The 15,910-nt window shown below is 40.9% G+C and overlaps 1 pseudogene; it reads left to right on the forward strand.

Annotated features, from left to right (window-relative positions):
- LOC100718255 (2-acylglycerol O-acyltransferase 2-like) overlaps nt 1-15,910 on the forward strand; it is a 40,758-nt pseudogene that overhangs the window by 11,952 nt on the left and 12,896 nt on the right.

A 15,910-nucleotide genomic window follows, 5' to 3' on the forward strand; every position in this document is an offset into this window, starting at 1 on the left:
ACCAGCTAGGTGTTCCTGCCCACTGCAGTGTACTAGGGAGACAGAGACCTGGGAAGCCTATGCTGGGCCCACCCCTCCGGTCAACCTACTGAAGGCTTCACTGCTCGGGTGCACCTCCAGGTGCTGAGATCTGGTTTGGGCTAACCTACTGGTCAGTGGCATCACGCAGGCCAGGCGCTGCCCACCAGTCCTGCTTGAGAGGGGAATATGTGACTGAAGTCACTGCAACAACCTGTTCTGGCTGGTCTTCCTGGTCCCAATATGTCCTTTGCTGAAGCCTCCTACTCTAATGGGAGGGTCCTCAATCCACTCATTCACCATAGGTCGATGCAAGACTCCCGGCCAGTCCCACTCTCAACTCCATTCACCGCTTCCCACTCTCAGAGCTTTCACACCTCTCTCCTTGCCATGCCAATTGGGATGCAGCAGCGGCTGCAGGAAATTCAAATCACAGCTTCCAGTGGCACGGGGTCCAGCTTCCACGCTGAGACCTTATCTCTTCCTGTTATATCACGGGGATTGCATTTCCAGTTGGTTTCTCTTAGTTTAGTTCATTCCTGCATTGGCAAAGTATATCTCCCCTTGCTTAGGATTTCTTGCCCAGCACCATTCCTGGATTTTAAGTGGGGTTTCTCAGAGAGCCTCTGAAGCTGCTGCTATCTATCTGCCGTGTTCTAATATAATCTTATTTTAATGGAAATATTTTGCAGTAAAGATTTACTGGTCCAGTTCTATCAAATTCTGAACACATTTGTTTTTCTCTGTTTTTTACTCATCACCAGTCAATTACCTTTCCTTTAGCTTTTTAGAACACATTAAAATTTTTAACAAAATCCTTGAAGTGACTTTCTTTTAGTAGTAGTCTAAACTATACTGAATCATTTTATGTGTTTTTACCACCTTAAAATGCTACACTTTAAAAAACCATAACTTTTTGACTGGCTCAATAACAGTATGACCTGGTTCCACTTGGTAAAGTTAATGTGATTTAAAAACTCATATATATATATATATATATATATATATATATATATATATGTGTGTGTGTGTGTGTGTGTGTAAATATATATGGTTACATTTTAAGCAGAAAGAAAAATACTTTTTAAAGGCATGCCAAGGTTGTAAGTAATCAGTTGAGGACTAAAACATTAAACAAGGCACCACAAAAGACAAGACCAACATTAAAGACACAAAGGTTTCTCTGTGGCTCAGCAACCAAAAGGGAAATACATTTTATTATGACCCTTGAGTCCAGTAAGGCGCATGGAACCCGCAACAGTAGTTTAAATAAATAAAAGAAACCTGAATGTTAGTACTGAGGTAACAGATTCAAACAAATGAATGGCTCCACAGTGAAAATGTATCAAGCACAAAACCAAATGGACAAAAAGTCCCAAATCACAAATGAGCTAGAAGCCCTTTCCTGGAGGGTGTCCTGCTCCAGTGCCGAAGGAGCACCAAGCTCGTCTGCAACTTCAAACGTGTACACTCAAATTACAAAGAACAAAAGACCCAAATACTTACAGATGTTTTAAGTCAATCAATTGGTGAAAAATAATGTGGGGAGGGATCCTCATTCAATCCTGGATGAGGCCCCAAATGTTGTACCCCAAAAACAAAGCCCCAAGATGTTATTCAAGAAAAAAAATGTCTTATTTTAAAAAGAAAAAGAGTCCTTTTATTTAAGCTGGCACCAGCAACACAGTGCAGATGGAGTTTGCAAAACTGTGTAACTGGGTTAGAATTTTGACAGACTTTTCTAGTGATTAAACTGCAAAGTAAGGAGTGATGTGAAGTGAGCAAGAATGTGGAAGGCCTTTGTTCCCCTTTGCTTGGGTTCAGAGATGTTTTGCAGTTGGTGATTACTTTTTTTCCTTAATTTATTGCCCTTGGTCTGCTAATTCCAATAACATTTATTTCTCATAAAGGGAACAAAGGTTGACATAGCATCATTTGTCTCTCACAAAGGGAACAAAGGTTTACACAGCAAACAGGTTACTAGAGTGAGATTCATTCAGAACAGTATGATGATGCATCAGTTAATCTATAACTGTGTGGTCAGTGCTCCAGTCAATCTTTTTAACTTTGCATTTTAGTTTTTTAGCATTTTAGTACAACAGTTATCTGAGGCAATAGAAATCGAGAACTGAGGGTTGCTGGCTAGAGCAACTCTCTGGTGGACACCCAAAGTTCCTTGGTGGACATTTGCTCATAACCACTGAAAATCCCCACTTTTCTATCATCCTTATTTCTAAACCTTTCAGTGAATTTTCAGCTTACTTAGACCCACCCCCTTCAGAGATTAGACCTATGTAGCTTGTAATAGTTTACATTTTTCAGCAGCTAGTAGGGAAGGATTTACATTTGTGCCTTACGTATGTTAATTAAGAGTAAATAGCTTTTTCATTTTCTGTGCCTTTAATAGCTGGTAAAATATGATTACATTTATAAATGTAATTTATAAATTTAACCTAAGAGCCTCAAAATATAGACATTTAAATAAAACACGGCCACTTTTCTAGTGTGCCCCCACTAGAAAAGATTACCTGGATAATTAGAGAACAAAAGTGCCTTTGAGAATTTGCCCAAGGGCACAAGGCATAGTTACTCAAATTTATTTGTTGTCTCTGTTTCCCAGGGAATGTCCTAAAACAGAAATGCTTTAGCCCACCTTTTTTATGAAAAGCCAAAAGCAGTGTTGATTACAAAGTTATGCTTCCTTCTTTAAGCATTCCTATGGAAATAAAGATCATGAGCTATCTGGGAAGGTAGGATTTTCCACCAGGCTAAGGGTGGATAAGCTGACTGAATCCATCTTCCATTGTTTCCAGGTGGCACCCACCAACCCTGGAGCAATGTCAACTCAAGGGATTCCTAGGAAACATTTAGCAAATAAGAATAAAAAGAGATGCCTTATTTTATTTCCTTATTTTGCATAATCTAGATATCTCAGTATCATTCATAGTTCAGTGAAAGGTCCTGAGTTCAATGCCCAGGTATAAAAAAATTTTCATACTTATGCCTTGCTTTTTCATTACATTCATGGGAAACCCTGAAAGAGTTTTTGGTGCTATAAAAGAGAGAATATGACATAAAAATAGCCTTTATGCCAAGGATGTGGAGTGAATTCCATGACTGCCAGTGACCTGGCTGTCTCTCCTGGAACATGGGTCTGGGATATATATATATATATATATATATATATATATATAAAACCTCTGACCACAGTGGCAGTTAGGACAGGCATTGATGATGTGCAAGAAGCTGACTGGAATTTTTGTGTGTGAAAACAGGAAGGGCAGTTGCAGTTAAGGCTGAGGAAGAAGCAGGAAGTGGTAGGTGTTTCTGCTTTGGCTTTTTGTCACATTAGACCACTGCCATAATTTCTGTTAAGGCAAGAACCTTTCATTACCACCTTTTCTCTGTTACGAAAAGGGTGAAATCTCTCTCTTACTACTTCCTTCTGAAAGGGGGCTCCATACTGGGGTTTAGGAAGGTTGATGGCATGATGGTTGATGCCCATGTAGAGGTTGGTACCAGATGTTTTAGTCAATGCAAGTTTATCATTGGTTTATGCCTGCATCTTAGATTGGAAAAACACAGAGAGAAGGTGCTATGAGGAGGAAGGCCACCATCATATTTAAGGGCCTAGGGAAGGTAGAAGGAAAGGTGTCTTTGATTTAAATATGTCATTTCATCAGGACCATGGTGATATAGAATTTTGAAAAGTAAGTGTGGGGTTAGGAGGAATAAAATTTTGAGAAGTGATTTTTTTATCTGAAAGGGTAACAGTTAAAAGTATAGGAATATAGGGCTTGCCTCTGGTCCAGGAGTTGAGCTGGAAAGAATAACAGGGGTGGGAGGGCCACGGCTGTGCCACTATAAGGGGGATAAGAGCCTAGGCCCACAGGGATCTCACATTTGACTAAACAGCTGAGGATAGAAAGAACTAAGACAGTTGTCATGTAGAACAACATGAAGATGATTTTATGCATGATGTGGGATTCTTTAGGAAAGATCGTCAAGAGTCCTGCTGTAAAAAATAATTAATTAATGGAATATAAAGAAGTAGGAAATAAATTGGACAACAAAATGACTTTGCCTGAGCAATGTGGCTGTGAGACCTTGGTTAGATGGACCTGGGTGGGAGATAGAAGATGAGATGACCTCTCAGAATGTGTAGGGTCAGGGGAGTTAGGGCTAGGAGGGCACCACTTAGCTTGAGTAATGTGGAGCCAGGATGGCAGTCTAGTGACCTTGAAAACCATTGAAGTTCTGAGGAAGACCAGGTAGGGACCACTCTATTTTAGTTGTAGTTCTTGGGATGATTTTCTGTAACAGGATTTTAGTAAGTACATCAGCAGTCTCCTGATTGTGGGAAAGGTTTATATACATCCGGAAAATGTACAAACCAATGTGAGAAGATATTTGAGAGATTTGTGGCAGGACATGTGCGGAAAATCCACCTGCCAGTCCTGATAAGGGTTGTGCCTGTGAAACTGATGAATAGGAAAGGAGGGAGTGCTATGCATCCCTGAGATGACAGGTGTAAGTTGTTGAGACCTCAGAGTGTCTGGGTCAGTCTGCATAAACACAATGGAATAAAAAGGTATTTTTAAGATCCATGACTGTCAAGTGAGTGGTAGAGGGAGGGAGGTATATGAGAGAGCATAGTATAAGGGCTTGGCACCACTGGGTAGATTGGGGTAATGTCATTATTGATTACTCCAAGGTCTTGCTGTAGACAATATGAGTACCAGGAGAATGGGAATATTATAGGGTGAATGGGTAGGTTTAAGACAACCATTGTTTAAAAGGCACTTAATTATAGGTTTAAGTCCCTGTAAATGTTTGGGAGCTATGGGATATTGGGGAAGTCAAGGAAAAACTGAAGAATCCCTCAGACAAATTAAAATAGGCATGACAAGGGTAGCACAGGTGGGGTTGGGGGAATCCCAAGCTATGGGATCAACCAGAGAAGAAGGGAGAGGAGTGGATGGCTTTGCAGAACATTGTGAGGGTATTTGGAGGACTAGAGCTTCAGGAGAAGTAAAGCTTTTGAAGAAGATCTCTATCAAAAAGGGGTGTGGGTCATGTTGGAACTATTAGAAAGCCTTGGGTAAAGAAGAGAGACTGGAACCTGCATGGAATAGGCCCTGTCTGTAGAGGCTGTGTAGGTTGGCCATCAACACCCACTACAGAGACTGGGGATTTAATGCAAGGGCCTGAAAACTTAGGAAGAACACTAGATAGGGCCTCCATGTCTAAAAGTACAGAGGATGTATTACCTGAGATCTCCAGTGAGACTTGAAGCTCTGAGAAGGATACCTTATGGGGGTTTTGAACCCCAGACCTCTTCAAGCTTCAGCAACAAGTCCAAATAGATCAGCCAGTGATGAATGCAGTGGTGACAAGATCTCTTGTGACTGCAAGGATTTAGAGGAATTCCTACCCTTTCTCTGGAAGCTAAGACAGTGGCTCTACCAATGGCCCTTGAGATTGCAGAAGGGGCATTAATTTGCCCAGTGTCCTCTTTGTTGCACTGAAGCATGGTCTGGGAGGGTCTTGGGCAGCTCCACCTTGTCTCAGTTTGCCTGTCTTAGAGCTCCAAGTGCCACTGCTAAAAGATCATATTGCCATTTTTCATTTTGATTTTTATCTCTGTGGTTGAAAACACACACACACACACACACACACACACACACACACACACACACATATTAAGAAGATCTCCCTGTTGAGTTTTAGGGCCAAATTTAGCTTTTTTGGGGGGGGATTTGTCCCACAGCAGGAGATATCTGTCTCCTTCACAGTCACAAGACATCTGGTCCTGTGTGCTGGTTCCTTTGAAGCTTTAGCCCTGCCTGACTGTCTATAATATTTTTAACTGACTTAACCGACTGTACCATTTTTCCTCTGAAGAAGTAACCTAAAGTGGCATGAGGAATAATGGGCGATGACTGGTCTGACTTCAGGGTTATTGGCAGTCAGAACTTTTAACTTGTGGTCCTCAGTAAACAGCAGGCATTTTTATCTTGGCTAGGTGTACAGCTTTAAGTCTAAAGACAAAGACGAAGAATCAGTTAAATGTGTGGGAGCCGAATAATAGAATCAATAGGATATTTATGAGTATACTTTTTAGTAAAGGCTTCCCATAAGGAGGATAAAGATAAGGTTTAGGGAATTTTAGAAACTGACATGTCAGTAATTTGTCATACACACATTCAGGGTTTAAAGTTGTATAAGTACCTCCTGTGCTGTTACACAGCTGTTGTCTGATTTTGGAGGAGGGCCTGTTTTATTAATTTTACCTTTTTATTTAGAAGAGAGATCAGCTGTGGTATCATTTAAGGCCAGTTGAGTATAGTTAATTGTGGCCCCCAATATGTGTCATATAACCTTTTTCTGGATAAGATCTGGTGGATTTCAGTAAAAGGAATCTATAAGGAATTTAGTATATTTGTTACGATGCCTTGGGGTTTGGCAACTTTTCAAAATATAAAGCACGTATAATCAAAGAATGAACAGAAGGGCTGACAAATTAGGTTTAGAAAGTGCTTTTAGGTTATAGAAATTGTAATTTATTGCCTCTTAATGCTTTTGTTGGTGGACATACCATGAATTTTTGTTTAAAAATTATCATTTGACTGATGACCTCATGTTGGTTTGACTTGAATCTCTTGGCTGGAACACAACAAAAATGCAGGTGTCTGGATCTGAAAGAAAATATTTATTTGAAGGCATCAACATTCCATTAGATCAGCAACAATGAATTGTCTTAGTCATGTGAACTTTAGTTGAAATGTCTTCCATAACACTTTGGAGATTATTGGGTGATCTAATTAATGAATAAGTTACCAGGTGGCCAATTTCTTATTCATCAATTAAAGTCTTATCCAATTTCTCCTCATCTCAAGGGATTTTTTAAACAGTTTTGGCATCTTTTTCATCAGTTGGCAACCTAGGTGGAAGCACACATTTTAAATCTATGACCCAAATAATCTTTGGTTAAATGACCTTAAAATGTAAAAGAAGAGGAAACAAGATTGTTGAGCTCAACTAAAAAGGAGTAGCTGCTTACAGAGCCTACAAATGGAGAAACATGGACAGATGATCTGTATAGTGTAACAGACTATACAAACAGACAATAGATATATAGATTGACAAACATCTTACAAAATCAGAGTGTACTCAAATATATTTGGGCAATTTGAATTATAATAAAAACACTAATGTGAATCTTTTTATAGATTAATTGAGGTCTCTTGAAATGAGAATTGTAGAAAAGGAACCTAATTTATGGTTGCTCTGAGATAAGTCAGCAAGAGGATAAAAGAACATGATTATGAACTAGTCCCTTAGAATCAGCCTGATCTTGAAGTGGGAATAGGGACTGAGACTGAGGAGGCTGTGAAGTGGGAGGTGTAGATGGCCACTTAGCAGCCAACTGCCCAGCAGACATCTGTGGGCAGTTACCAGGTGATTCACTACAAAATGGCTGTTTATCACCATGTGACAGGGAAACACAAAATGGTGACTGATTATCATGTGACCCACAACTAGATGGCTGCTGCTGGTATCATGATGAGGGGCCACAAGATGGGGCCTATATACCTTGTGACCTGTCACAAGATGGCAGCACACTGTCCATGTTGGAGGGCTGCAAGATGTGTGATCCCATGTGGGATCACAAGATCTTGGTCAAATGACATGTGGCCTGCTAGGTGGCTGAAATGCACAAGACCAAGTATGGTGAGCCAGTGGGGAAAAAGACAACACAGGAGTAGGGGACAAAGAAGAATGGCCATTCAATGGAACAAATGGCTCAGGTGGAGGGGATCAAGAAACTTGAGACTGGGGAGAGAAACTAAGGGAAGGATTAAAGGCTACTGGGGGTGAAGAAGTGGGAGAGGATGGCACAAGGGGCACAGAAACCTCTGGAAGAGAAAGCTGAAGAATTTGGTCTTGGAGATACGGGGGAGGAGATATAAAGACAGAAGATGCATCATCTAAGACATCTAGTAGGAAGGAAGGGAGAGTTCCTTGTAGAGCAAAGCAAGCCAGAAATATTTGAGCCATCATGCAAGACAGAGTGAGAGAAGGACACGTCCTCAAAGTGAAAAAGGCCTAAAAATGAAGGGTTTCTGCCAACTTGCTGCCATTGTGACAAAAGTATAAATAAAATATCTGCTTTTTGGTTTTTATAGGCTTTTTGAGGCCAAGAGCACCAAGGCTATGAAATAGGCACTGAGGAGGTGTGTTTTTTAGGGGATAGGAAATGTTCCCCATAACCAAATTATAAGTGAGCTGAGAGAACAAATTCTTAGGATGTAAGAGCTTTAGCTCTTCCCCAAGGAATATAGAAGCTGTCCTGGGTCACACTATCAAAAGAAGTCATGATTTGTTTTGAAAGTGTGACATGGAAGGTCATAACACCTGTTCTCATCAGCTGTCACCAAAGAGTGCTGGGCAGGGTCTCAAGGAACAAAAATAACAGTTTTGCCTCAGGCTGTATAGCCTGAGGAATGTGAAAACTGCTACCTCTGTCCAGGGATGGAAAGGGATAGGTTTTCTGATGCAAGCTTGCAAAATTTAGGAATAGAAAGAGAAAACCCTCACCTGTGATGAATGAGGAAGGTTGCTGTTGCATGTGGATCAGGGGAAGGAAGTAAACAGGCCTGGAAAAAAAGGCGGTTCATAGGCAGGGTACCTCAAACTGAAAGTGACTCCCAGGAGCTAATGCATTCTGCCATCCAAGTCACAGCACCATAATGTTGAAGTATTCTGACAAAATAGAGAAGTACAAGTACAAAATGAACAGGTTTATTTGGTTAAGGATGTGAAAAGGAGCACATAACCCATTGCAGCTGGGCTCTCTCCTTCGACCAGATCCAGAGAGGCAGAGAGTTGTATGACCTCTGATTGAAGTGGTGCATGGGACAGATATTGATCATGTGTGAGGAACCGATTGGAATTTTCTGTGCCTGTAAACAAGAAGGGTAGTTGCAATTAGGGATGAAGAATAAGCAGGAAGTGGTAAGAGTTTTCACTTTGGCCTTCCATCATGTTACACCACAGCCATAACTGTACAGTAATTTTTACTAGGGCAAGAACCTTTCAAACACTTGTGTTACAGTAAGCATCCATGGATTTCCCTTAGAAAGTTGGAATTGTTTGGAAGACCAGTTCTCAAAGAGCTCCTGTTTTTTTTTTGATGTGTCAAAAACAGTATCATAAGTACAAAACACACTAGTGTGTAGTAGGAGGGGACAGATAGGAAGTGAGCTGGGAAGTGAGCACAGAAAGCCCTTCTAAGAGTTTTGCTGGGCAGTGAGGAAAGAAGTGGGGAGGAGGTGGAAGAGATGGTGTGCTCGGAGATTTCTAGATGAGAGTTATGAGGGTATTTCTTTGAGGGGAACAATGAACACAGGAAAGAGGAAACAAGCCAAAGATAGGTAATTGAGCAGAAGGGACTGTACCAATCCTGGACGTCATCTGCCAAGTTGTTTGGAAGAGCAAACCAGTGGCCCGTGTAGACAAGACGTTAGAAAGAAGGCTGATAAGGGCTGGACTGCTCCTTCTTGGTCTCTTTTTTTCAGCCAGGGCCCAGGGCAGGGACTCAAAGGGTACTTGTAGGAAACTGGGCCCTGCCTGGACAGTTGTCACCACTGAGCAGGGTCAAGCAGCATAAGGACCTCTCCCTAAAAGGTTCACACAGACTGCAGCTCAGCAGAGCCCTCACAGCCTGAGTTTGGCCAGTACGGTGGAGTTTGCACCTCTGTTGGTGCCTTGGGAATGCAGGCTGCAGACTCTTGCAGTTCTACAGTCCTGGGTAAGGCTGGATGGATAAGATTGGACACCTGGCTTTCTGGATGTGGCAGAGCATCCACACCAAGTGCACACAGTGCATTGATAGTGTTGAGATTGTAGAGGATTTGCTATGCTGAGAGTCCAGACACGCAGAGCGATCTTGGTTCAGCCTGAAGCCTTTGATGGTGGGTAGGATCACTTACGGCTTTGTGCAGATTTGGGATTTCCTGAACTGTGCTTCAGGTTCCTCCTCCCACCCCAAAGCTACAGGCTGTTTGTGGGTGAGTGAGCTTCTGATGATGCTAGGAACTGCTCCTCAGCTGCTGGAACAGGATGAGTTTTCATCTCCTGTCTCAGAAAGAGGCAAACTGGGAGTGGAAGAGGGGAGCAAGGAGGAGACTCCGCTACTTCCTCACCTGCAGATTGGACTAAGGAAGCTGCTCTCCTGGGCCATTGTGAGAGAGCTGACGCTGCTTCTGCCCAGCACAGATTTAGGGAGGCCCTGGGCTGGCCTCACACAGGAGGGTGTGATGTCCCTCTGTCACCCCACTGCTGAAGGAAACTTTTTCAAGGCAAATGTGGGACTGGGTATTGAGAAGTGAATGGGAATGTAGGAGAGATTTCCTTTCCACTGCTGCCACCAGATGGGAGAAAGTGGTACCCCCAAGGCTGGGGTTCAGTTTGTGCACAAGTTCTACCATCCTGCTTGTTAAGATGTTGACATATCATGCACACATTTGTCATTGCTCCTCTCTCCGAATTTCCTCAAAGTTTGGTAGCTAAAGCATTCATCCCTGCAAGGCAGGCCCTGTGTGACCGCCTCCCTACTATCTCTTATAACTGATCAAATTGATCTGCATCTCCAACCAGAGGATATGAATTACTTTGCTTTCTATTTTATTATATTTTGGTTGCTTTTATTTTTGTTTTTTGAGACAGGAACTCTTAGCCTAGATTAGCTTTAAACTCAGCAATCCTCTTGCCTCAGCCTCCCAAGTGCTGAAAATACATGTGTGCACCACCACATCCAGCTGAAACATTGTAAATAGAGGTACTTTGTCTCCGGGATGCAGGTGAGTGCAGAGGAATGCTCTAAAGGTCCGGGCTGCTGATTAGAATCCTGGGCTTCTACTCTCAGCAGAGGAGGAAAAGCTGAAGAGGCCGAGAGAGAGAGGAGAGGGACAGGGCTGTTAAGTGGAGGTATAGGCTGTGAAGGCAGCAGAGAGAGGGAGACCTAAGCCCAGTCCAGTCAAATTGCAGTGGGGCCCACAAGCCCCACCAATGGGGATGTGGTACATAGTGCTTAGCCTGCATCCTGCGACCTTGGAGGACAGGACTATGTCTGACTGGCCAGGCTCACACCCACAGTGCAGGCCTGTGACACCAGGCCTTCTCTATTACAGAAGGCTGGGAAGGTCAGGAACAAACCCAGCAGTCACAGAAGAGGTAGGTGCGGAGGACTGGATGGAGGGCAGCTGAGAAAATGTGTCTGGGCCCGTCTGTTCTAGGACTCGAGCTTCCCTCATCCCTTGTCCTGGTCCTGAGAACAAAGTGGAGCCTCTTGCATGCAGTGACTGGGTTGAAGCTCTGTGTTAAAGGTCCTTATGCCTGCCTCACAGGTGTCTGGTGTGTTTGGAGTGTGGGAGAACAGAGACAGGCAGTATTCACAATCTAGATCATGGGTCACAAAGGTAGGGCCCATGGGTCACTACTTTTGTGTATTGCAAGTCTAAGACAGCTATTTACATTCTTAAAAACATTATGCTTTAAATGGCTATGAGGTACCTATCTATGTAATATCCTTCAATTTAAGCTGCAAGATCTAAAATGTTTTTAAGGTCAACTTCTGCTACAGAGGCTAGAAGTGAGGAGGGGGAAGGATCCCAAAAGATGCAAAAGCTATTTGGGATCTAGGAATCCTTGGGCACCAGCAGCAGGTGTTGGTGGAGAGGAAGATGAAGGGCAGGTGGGTGCTGGGTTCCATTCACGCTTGGTGGGCTGCCCTCACCAAATTCAGGCACTTGGGAGTAGGCCTAGAGGATGTGAGGAGAAGAGACTTGCTGTGTGACCTTAGCCAATCATTTCTTCCCTCTTTGGGCCCCTAATGTGGGGTTTTAAGTATTTCCCCCTCAGGTCTGTCAGGAGTATGTGATAGCAGGTGTCTGCTTCCTTAAATTCCTGAAACACCCACTCACGGTTTCCTGCTGCCCGCAGCTTGGGTGAGCCCTGGGTCAGAGTGGCCTGGGCACAGTGTCACACGTGTGTCTTCTGGTCAACAGTAAATACCTTCTATTTCTTTCTTTTTTATTTTTTTATTTTTTTTACTTAAGAGGAAAAAGAGAAAAACACAAAACAAAACAAAGCAGTGTAAAGTTACACATAATACAGAACTACAAAAAAAAACATAACAGTAAGAAATCAACCGTTAATAGACTCCACATTATCATCTTGGAAATAGCTGCTCAAATCACAGTATCAAAGAATACAAAGTAGACATTCAAACAGAGAGACTGCAAACAGCTGTGTTCAATGATCCAAAAACATTAATATAGTCAGCTATTTAACACCCCTAAACACACTTGCTGTTATATCCGTTAGAGCTCTTTTTTTTCCCTCCCTCTCTTTTTTACAACAAAATTTACACATTTTGGATTTTATTACTCCTTAGTTCTTATTACTTTTTGGGGGGGGGAGAGAATAAAGTCAAATATGGCAAAACAAAGCTGTAAGTCAAAACCAAGGATAGACATAGCACATGATGTAGAACAGAGTACAAGGTTATTAACAATGGTTATCAACGTTGTCTCTTGTTTCCTTAAATGGAATTGTCTATCTCATTAGATATTATAAAGTTGGACAAAACAGTAGAGAACAAGACCAATAAAACTTAGGCATTGTGAACATTACAGGACCTCCAAAGGAGACAATAGTCAAACCAGAATGGGCATCTTTGTGAATCTTATTGCCTTCAAATTAGTTGCCTATACCCTCAGACTTGCTACTATCGCACAGAATGGAACAGAGTCTAATCAGTCAAAACAAGATCGTGGGAGTATTACAGGACTTCAAAACAAGTTAATAGGAGATCAAAAAGAGTTACTATTATATATCCTAATTTTTTAAATTTTTCCCTTAATTAAAATAAACATAAGAAATAGCTAAATAATTTTTTAAAGAATAGTAGTTACCATAGTGTCTGTCTTTTTCCTTAAAATATTTGGATAAAACTTCATATACTATAGCTTCAATATTTCCATATCAAGAAGCCCAGAATAAAGCCTTTCTAATTAATAAGTGAAAATTTTATAAGGCTTCAAGGCCACATAATGGGGAATCATGATTATCACATATTTTTATATATTTGAATCATTACTTACATTAGGGAAACTATTCGGTATTCATACATGTGAGATTGATTTATTTCACTTATGAGTATGGTCTCAAGCTGCGCCCATTTATTGATAAATATCTCAATGCAATCCTTCTTTATAGCTGAATAATACTCCATTGTATAGAAATACCACAACTTTTTTATCCATTCCTCAGTTGATGGACACTTGGGTTGTTTCCAATATCTGGCGATTACAAATTGTGCTGCTATAAACATAGGTGCACATATATCCCTGTGGTATGATGCTTTCAGTTCTTCTGGGAATATGCCTAGAAGTGGAATAGCTGGAATAAATGGGATTTCCAATCCCAACTTTTTGAGAAACCTCCAGACAGACCTCCACAAAGGCTATACCAGTCTACACTCCCACCAACAGTGCAGGAGAGTTCCTTTTTCCCCACAGCCTCTCCAGCATTTGTTGTTGTTGGTTTTCTTGATCCTGGCCATTCTTTCAGGAGTGAGATGGTATCTCAGTGTGGTTTTAGTTTGCATTTCTCTAATGACCAATGATGATGAGCATTTTTTCATGTATTTATTTGCCATTTGCATTTCTTCATCTGAGAATTGCGAATTCATCTCAGATGCCCATTTTTGGATTGGATCTTTGAATTTTGGAGGTCTGAGTTTCTTTAATTCTTTATACGTTTTAGACAAGAGGCCCTTGTCTGAGAGAGAGTTCACTAAAATCTTTTCCCAGTTTGTGGGTTTTCTTTTCACTATGCTGGAGATTTCTTTTGACATGCAGAAACTTTTTAATAAGAAGTGGTCCCAGTTATTGATTCTGGGAAGTATTTCCCGTGCGGTTTGAGTCCTGTTCATGAATTCTCTACCTACTCCTATGTCTCCAAGGTTTCTACCCAATTTGTCTTCCAATAGATTTAGTGTTTCTGTTTTAATATTCAGATCTTTGACCCATTTAGATTTTAATTTAGTACATGGTGATAGACATGGGTCTAGCTTTAGTTTTCGGCAAATGGAGAGCCAGTTTTTCCAGCACCATTTATTAAAGAGACTGTCGTTCTTCCAGTGAACCTGCTTGGCTCCTTTATGAAAGATAAGGTGGTTGAGTGTGTTTGTAGTTGTGGTTGTATCTTCTAATCTATTCCATTGATCTTCAGCTCTGTTTTGATTCCAATACCATGTTGATTTTACTACTGTTGCTTTGTAGTATAGCTTCAAGTCAGGGATTGTGATGCCTCCTGCTTTGTCTTCACTGCTTAGAATTGCTTTTGCGATTTTAGGTCTCTTCTGGTTCCAGATGAAATTTAGGAGTGATTTCTCTAGATCTATAAGGTATGTTGATGGTATTTCTATTGGGATTGCATTGAATCTGTATAAGAGTTTTGGGAGAATGGCCATCTTCACAATGTTTGTTCTTCCTATCCATGAGCAAGGGATGTCTTTCCATTTTCTGAGATCATCTTCAATTTCCTTTTTCAGTGTATTATAGTTTTCACTGTATAAGTCTTTCACTTCTTTCATAAGAATAATTCCTAAATATTTCAATTTTTTGCTTACAAATGTGAATAGTCCAGTTTCCCTTATTTCCCTCTCTGTGATTTTGTTGTTTGTTTATAGGAATGCTATTGATTTCTGAGTATTGATTTTGTATCCAGCCACATTACTGAATTTATTTATTGTATCTAAGAGTCTTTCAATGGAGCTTAGGGGGTCTTCTATGTAGAGTATCATGTCATCTGCAAACAATGACAACTTAACTTCTTCTTTTCCTATCTTTACCCCTTTTATTTCTCTTTCTTGCCTAATTGCTCTGGCTAGTACTTCCAGTACTATATTAAATAGGAGTGGTGATAAAGGACATCCTTGTCTTGTGCCTGATTTTAAAGTAAAGGCTTTCAATTTTTGGCCATTTAGTATGATGCTGGCTGTTGGTTTGTCATAAATGGCCTTTATTATATTGAGGTAAACACCATCTATTCCAATTTTCTGTAGAGTTTTTATCATGAATAAATGTTGGACCTTATCGAAGGCTTTTTCTGCATCTATAGAAATGATCATGTGATTCTTATTTTTGGCTTTATTGATATGGTGGATTACATTTATTGATTTGCGTATGTTGAACCATCCTTGCATTCCTGGGATGAATCCCACTTGGTCATGGTGTATAATCTTCTTGATGATTTGCTGGATCCTATTTGCCAATATTTTATTGAGGATTTTTGCATCTGTGTTCATTAGGGAGATCGGTCTATAGTTCTCTTTTTTAGTTGGGTCTTTCTCAGGTTTTGGTACTAGAGTAATATTTGCTTCCAGGAATGACTTAGGAAGGATTGCTTCCCTTTCAATTTCATTGAATAGTTTGAGGAGTGTCGGCATTAGGTCTTCTTTGTATTTCTTGTAGAATTCTGCAGTGAATCCATCTGGGCCTGGGCTCTTCTTGGTGGGTAAGGACTTAATTACATTTTCAATTTCAGTAACCGAGATTGGGTTATTCAACAATTTTACATCCTCTTGATCTAGCTTTGGCACTTCATATGCTTCTAAGAATCTGTCTATTTCTTCTGTGTTATCAAACTTTTGAGAGTAGAGGTTTTCGAAATAGGTGTTGATGATCTTCTGTATTTCTATTGGGTCTGTAGTGACTTCTCCTTTTTCATTTCTTATTGCATGAATTTGAGCCTTTTCTTCCCTTTTTTAAATAAGGTTGGCTAGGGGCTTATCGATTTTATTTATTCTTTCAAAGAACCA

Source organism: Cavia porcellus, unplaced genomic scaffold (assembly GCF_034190915.1).
Source record: "Cavia porcellus strain 051 isolate PalLab524CR breed Dunkin Hartley unplaced genomic scaffold, mCavPor4.1 scaffold_9, whole genome shotgun sequence".
Classification (NCBI taxonomy): Eukaryota; Metazoa; Chordata; class Mammalia; order Rodentia; family Caviidae; genus Cavia; species Cavia porcellus.